General features: G+C 33.1%; 1 protein-coding gene across 1 annotated transcript in view; it reads left to right on the top strand.

Moving 5' to 3' along the window:
* The first annotated feature begins 3,142 nt into the window (after window positions 1–3,142).
* LOC109537940 (serine-rich adhesin for platelets) overlaps window positions 3,143–7,217 on the top strand; it is a 32,805-nt gene continuing 28,730 nt past the window's right edge. Inside the window, exon 1 of the mRNA XM_019904928.2 lies at window positions 3,143–3,472. The gene's annotated coding sequence lies outside the window, so the exon portion shown is untranslated. The remainder of the gene's footprint in view (window positions 3,473–7,217) is intronic.

Genomic DNA, 7,217 nt, shown 5'->3' with positions numbered 1-7,217 from the left:
GCCATTTTCAAATTTACATTCAGTGCCGTGAAGTATTTTTGTAAAACAAATTGAAGCATTTCAACTAAATCTCACTAGTTTCCTAAATAGCATGGTAAAGAGAGATTAGTGCATCAACCATAAAAAAATGAGTTGATTCCATCCACCAAATAAAAAGTTCTAGTAGTTATTGTACCACGACACTCAATAATTCACCCCTTGTCCAAAACGGCAATGAACTCAATTGTTTCACCAAAATATGAGTTACATAAGAACAAATTCACAGCGAGTTTCACCAAAAAACTTTGACCATCAATAGCACAAGAGCCAGACATTTTTTGTTATGAAATCATATACACATTTTGGCAAGTGTTGCAGCAGACAAGTTGGCACGAACTTTAAAACTCTCTTACCAATACTATTTCGGAAACTATTTGTTTCCCAAAAATGCTTCACGGTGTTAAATAAAAATTTTCAAACTGCGCGCCATTCAAGGTGTCAAGATGCTCGCATATGCAAATATCTGGTGGCCGCTAGACAAACCAATAAAGACTATCGACGATAAAAAGATCAAAAAGCTCAACCAACTAGTTTATTTTTACTGTATGACGATTTTTTATTCTATAATTCTCGCAAATTAAAATTAATTTATCGTATAATTATTATAATTCGTTAACAACTCAACGGCCAGCGTTATTATGAGCTTTAAATTATTCCAAATGATCAAACTGAAATCTCACTTAAACATTTAAATTTTACTTTGCAATAACCACATGATATCGAACCGCAAAAAACCATCAGAATATCGATTCCGATTAAATAAGCCGCCAACTGCAATGCTGCGAAAGTTATCTAATCATTTATCAGTTTATCGTAGGGTGATCGTGTGCGCATGTAATTTACCTTACCAGCTGTGATCTGACTAATCTGACTTGCAACTCGAAACTCATGCATAGATCACACAATGTCAGTTGGCCAGTTTTCCTTTCCCGACAAAACATATTTTGCCGGAATCAGCCACTAGAGGCGTAGTCCTCATGGCGAGGATCAGCTGATCGTTTCTCGACCTTGAGTTTGAATACGATAGCATTTTACTGTTTAAGCTTCAGAATACAAATTTATCTACTATATGATCATAACTGTGATTTTTATATGAGCTTTACAATAATGGAACACAGGGTGTTTTTTTTTGAATCTTGAAACGCTTAAATATTTCGGAAACGAGTGATCCGAGGAAAAAATATTTCAAATAAGAAGTTAATATCTGGGAGGAGGAAGTTTACTCGTGTCAGAAAAACAACGCCTACTTCGACCTTGTAGGCTAGGCTAGTCAACTTGAGAATTTCAAATGGTAACCACAACATTTTATTGAAGGTTCGAATAGTACGTCAAAAACTGGGAATAATTTATCTAAAACAGTTTCCTTGATTTTGACAGGTGGCGCCTGCATCCATCAATTATCCATTTATTTGATTTAGATCTGCTAAACTATCTGTTATTTAATTGAAACAATGAAAATTTTAGTGTGACCAATAGCACCTATTATTGTCAGAGGAATATTCGGTCTGAAAATTGTTTGATGACGAAAATCAAATATGTACCTCCAAATCAACAAAGCATCTATTTGTTTATTAAAAGTATAGAATTGATAGTTTGAAAATTCGCATTGCCAATACGTGACATTTTGAAACGTATTTTGAATATGAAGCTGTCAAAGTCATCTAAAATTTCTCTCAACTCAATGTAGGAACTCTGATAAAAGCGTAGAAATTTTAAATTGTTGACTTTGACATGTATTAATTTCGTTCTGAGTTAGAACCACTATTTGAATTTGATTTAAATAAGCTACTATAATTTTTGATATGGGCGCATTAAGTGTGCAAAAAAAATTGAAGTTATTTTTGTATACGGAGAAGCCGGCCGATATACTTTCAATAAACAAATAGATGTTTTGTTGATTTGGAGGTACATATTTGATTTTCATCATCAAACAATTTTCGGACTGAATATTCCTCTGGCAATAATAGATGCTATTGGCCACACTAAAATTTTTAGCGTTTCAATAAAATAATTGTTCTGCAGATCTAAAGCAAAAAAATGGATAATTGATGGATTACAGCGCCACCTGTCAAAATCGAAGAAAATGTTTTAGATAAATTATTCCCAGTTTTCGACGTACTATTTGAATCTTCGTTAAAATGTTGTGGTTACCATTTGAAATTCTCAAGTTGACCCCTGTCTAGTCTACAAGGTCGAAGTAGGCGTTGCTTTTCTGATACGAATAAACTTCCCCCTTCCAGATATTAACTTCTTATTTGAAACATTTTTTTCCTCGGATAACTCGTTTCCCAAGTATTTAAGCGTTTCAAGATAATTGAAAAAACCACCATGTATAAGGTAGAGACCCGATTAATTGTTGGTATCGTAATTGTGACAATCAACATACATGGTCGACGATGTCGATTTTCTATATAGGATTTCCAAGATAGAATCAGCCAGAGACTAGGTAACACTGAGTTGAACGATACTTTCACAGAGCATCTGGACACAACGGCACACAAACCGTAATTGGCACGCAAGACAAATGCGCTGTGACAGTGCCATCCAACCCGATTCAACTCAGTGTTACCCAGGTCTACCAGGGACTTTTAAAGTTTGATTCAAAATGGTTAAACTCCCAAATAAATAAAAGATATTGCCTGTATGGTAAATATACATTAACAGAACAGAAATGGCCACAGTACATGGCTGGATGCCAATGTGGAAGGAGTTTTAGTTAGTAAACAGCTCTCTAACCAGAATACGAGCTCTGTAAGAGAGCATTTCCTAAACGTTATCGATAACAAAAACAGCTATCAGCTAACAACTGAACATAAATAGCGCCTAATAATTGTCATTGTAATAATATTTCAAGCATCTCATAATGCCCTGTAGTTGGTGATGTTAATTAAAGCACAAACTTGAACATCGCAATTAATGAGATGCTTGTAATGTAGTATTACAATGACAATTAAATTGAAATTAAATTCAAACTTTCGAATTTCCCGCTAAATTTTGATGTGAACGCAATCGGTAAAGAAGTTTTCTTCTGCAAGTGGTGGAAGTGGACTTTAGTTTGGAAAGCATCCGTTCGGAATAAGAGACAAATAGCACTGTATAGAAATATTTGGCAGTTTCTAATCTGCAACCTCGGTGATCTGTGAGCTGTGAGGAGAGGCGAATCAAATTGTATTCTACTTTTGTTTAGTTATTTACGATTATGATTGATACTGTTTTGGATGGTTTTTCGAGTTAATGGCGTGTTTATTAGATATCTGCTTCGGTATTGATTTCGTTCTTCCGCAACATTCTAATGATCTCATTTGTGTTTACTGAAGTGTAATTAATGTATATGAGTTAAAACGTGAAACTCGATTGACACAATTTGTGAAAATATGTGTGTGTTTGTGTAAGTGCTGTTCTTAGTTTACCACTATAGATTGTTTCTAAACAGGTTCGTAATCGTTATTTTAGGTTAGACTGGCCCTTTAAAAATGGGTTACTTATTGTTATTTCTCATCAATAGTGGTAACTTTTTTGAAGGGTAATATTTACCACCCAACTAGTATCTATTGCTAATACTTCCCTTTGGGGGAATTACTGGGTAACGTCTCCTCAGAGCTGGTGTCTTAAGATTCGCCCAATTTCAAATATTTTGTTTTTCAAACTTAAAGTACGCTTGACATTAAGCAGTTTCAATGAAAAAAATCTTGTATCGTTCATACTAGTGGTTCCCAAACTCTGTTGGCCTGCGAACCCCTTTTCATAGACAAAACATGGACCCTGGATAAAAAACTACATAAATGAAGCATGCAAACTTTAACGTTGATGTATTGAATGGTAAATGGTGACGTGAAAATAAACTATAAATAAAACACTTTGTTGAAGAAGTATTTATCGAAATTATAGCTTTGTCAAAGTACCTAAAAAATAAATTAATATGTGTGTTTACATCCGGCGCAATGTTTGTGAGTAGCAACCGTAAATCCCCACGAGTACTTATTTCTGGTCGGTTTATTTTTTTTGTTTAGAAGCTCATAACATCACTGAATCCAAATTGAAATCACGCAATTTGGTTTTAACTTGATCTTCGACAAAATTGGGCAAATCTTCATCTGAGTCATACTCGTAGTCAGAGTCTTTATGCTTTTCTAACCATTCATTAAGTGGAATTTCATCGTCTGGTTAATAATTATTGTCTTTTCTTACAAATCCACCATGCTTAAAGATATGTGCAATGGTTTTTCGGCTAACTTTTTGCCAAGCTCTATGAATGAAATTGACTGCATCTAAGAGATTTATAGAAAATGTTTCATTTTTATCGATAGCCTCTAACATTTTCATAAGAAGAATTTTCCTATAATGGCTTTAGGGAATGTATTACTCCTTGATCTATAGGTTGGAGCTTCGCACTTGTGTTTTACTGATATTATGTCTCTTCTTGAAACACTTTATTTTGTTAATAATCTCGTACTTTTCATTTAGTGAAAAAGCTTTGCATTTTTGTTTTTCCATTGTAAAACGATTTACAAACATAACGCGGCAAAAAACAAGTCACTGCCTGTTTCTCGCTCTCACTAATATAAACAACTCCGCACGATTCGTGTAGCTGAGCGTGGAAGTTCGTTATAAACGGAAAGTGAATATACAACTAACCTATAAAGTGATCGTTATATCTGGAAGTTCGTTATAAACGGGTTCGTTATAACCAGTAAAAAAATGCGTTAGCCTTTATGGATGACGTTTCAATTAAAGGAGAAAAGTTTGTTTTAACCGAAAGTTTACTATAACCGGGTTCATTATAAGCGGACTTTACTGTATATGGCTTTATTTGTCTATTCAGCCTGAAAGTTAAAATGTTATTACTCTATAGAGGCGGCAGATGTCATTTGAAAAAAATTGCGGACATATGTAGGCATAGCACGCTTATTTTCACAAATTTTTCTTATTCGAATTAATCTAAAACTGCCACTTTTCGCACAGATTATAAAGAAACACATGAAATAATTTTTCGAACTCCTAACCGTCAAAACGCCGTCGTCTTTAAAAAAAACAAACTAAACTTTCGCCTAAAACTAAGTACCATTTTTTTATTTTTCTATTCTTCACTATCTCTCCATTGGTTAAGCTTCAGGTCAAGCATTGACTTACTTCGAACGATTGATTTTGACGACTTGATAAGTGACTACCAGAAAAAAATCAAGAAATTTTTTTTATTGTATAATAATTTGTAAATCGCTATTTATTTTATTCAAGTTTAAGAATTATTAAGTTTTTTCCAGAACATCCCCTTTTACACGCATTGTTGCTATGTATACCAAAATGGATTTTCCACTTTTGCCACAACCAATCAAACCTTTTGGAATAGTTTAGCATTGTTAATTTTTTTAAAACTAGGTAGGTATTTCAATTTTCCAAACCATTCCAAATTGAATGGATTTTAATAAAAAATGCTTTGCACAGCATTGCAGTGAAAAGATGCAATTTTCCTAAACATGAAATGTTTTGAGTAGGTAGTCTGGCGACACTGCGCCTTAAATTAGCATAAATATACGATTTTTGAAAAAGGTGTTTTCTGGCTTATTTATGGATGATATAAGACCTTGTGGGTGACTGAAACTGCTTAATAGCAAGCGTATATATAATAATACTTCGTATAGGGTAATACTTCCTTAATTTCGGAAAAAATTTATAAATTGTTTTTTTTATTTACCTACATAGGTAATAAGTATTTGCCTACTTATTTCTTCTGAACCAAATCAACGTTACCTACGTGTTTTGTCGGTTCATGTACTTACCATTTTTTCATTTTGACAATTAATTGATCAAGTCAGGAGCAAACTGAAGATTACAATCAAATTACAAACAAATTATTCAATTTTTGTACCGCGATCCACATATATTATTATATGGACAAAACTATATGTTTTCAAATGAACCCACCTATTTTTTATTTCAATTGATTGAATTCTAAGTACTTATTATTCAGGTTCCATCTCCTAAACAATTTTTTCTTGTATAGGTACATTTCAATTTCGTTAATCCACCAGATTAGAAAAGTTTTCGTATTTTCATTGTACATTTTTATGCCTTTCGTTGGCCACGGGGTAAAGCAAGCTATGATGGGTTTAGGGGACGTAAGTTTAAGGAGCTCATTGCACAAAGTAGAGAAAGCAAGCCAAATGAAAAAATCTAAGTCGAACTTAAGTAGCTCATCTAAATTATGTTTACTATATTTACTGTCTGTTCCATTCTCATGCTCCCATTCCATGCATTTCATTGTTATTTTAGTTGCCACATCGGTTAAATGGGAAAAGTTTAAGAGAACTTATTGGGAAACTCATTCCAGGTTAAAAAGTTAGTGTCTTTCAGGTCAGTTCAGTTCGAAAGTAAGTTCGAGTGAAAAGGATTTTTTGTTTGTTGGATTTAAAATTTAAGAAAGCGAAGGTTTAAAAATGTGTCATTCTTGTCAATTTCGCAGCTTCAGGTAACAAACTTATTAAAGGCACTTTTGTTAATCACAGGAAAATGTATCAAATTTTATTTAAGTATCTTAATTATATCTGGTATTACTATTTCTGACTAATGCTAAAAAGCTACTATTTTTTGCCAAACCAGCAGAAAAATTTGTTATAACTTAAAAAAAATGGACTCATCTGACATAATTCCATTTTATGTGATTTGCCTTGGTAATGACCATGTTGATGGTTAATATTTGTAAAATTCTATTTGTTGTTTTTGTTTTCTATATCTACTATTTTTTGCAAAAAATGTTGTTTACATCTGCTAAAAATTTGAAAATATATAGATGTCAGATCTGATGATCGACCTGGCCAATTCAGCGAACCTGTATTTGAGGTATTGCAACCGTAAAAATCTATTGATATTTTAAGAAACCATTGATTATTTAAGGTACGATTGAATATAAACGGTCCGACACAATTCAGTACAAATTCTAGAAAATAATTGCATTCGCTTCTAAACTTAACCTACATCAACTTAGAGTACGTAATTACACCGAAATAAAGGTCTCAATTTTGGTATAACATGTAAAAAAATTAAAATAAAGCTACAGCTTCCAAGTCGGTTTGTATGTATAAATGCCACCCCTTCGAGCATTTGGTGCATGCTAAAAATGGCGTTTGCGTGCATATAATAATTATTTTCAGATACCTACAAGTTATCGTGCACCGAGTAAC

Source organism: Dendroctonus ponderosae, unplaced genomic scaffold (assembly GCF_020466585.1).
Source record: "Dendroctonus ponderosae isolate FM_Combo_2020 unplaced genomic scaffold, Dpon_F_20191213v2 Dpon_F_20191213_1, whole genome shotgun sequence".
NCBI lineage: Eukaryota > Metazoa > Arthropoda > Insecta > Coleoptera > Curculionidae > Dendroctonus > Dendroctonus ponderosae.
The sequence above is the reverse complement of the archived record's forward strand: the minus strand, read 5'-3'. Positions and strand labels throughout refer to the sequence as shown.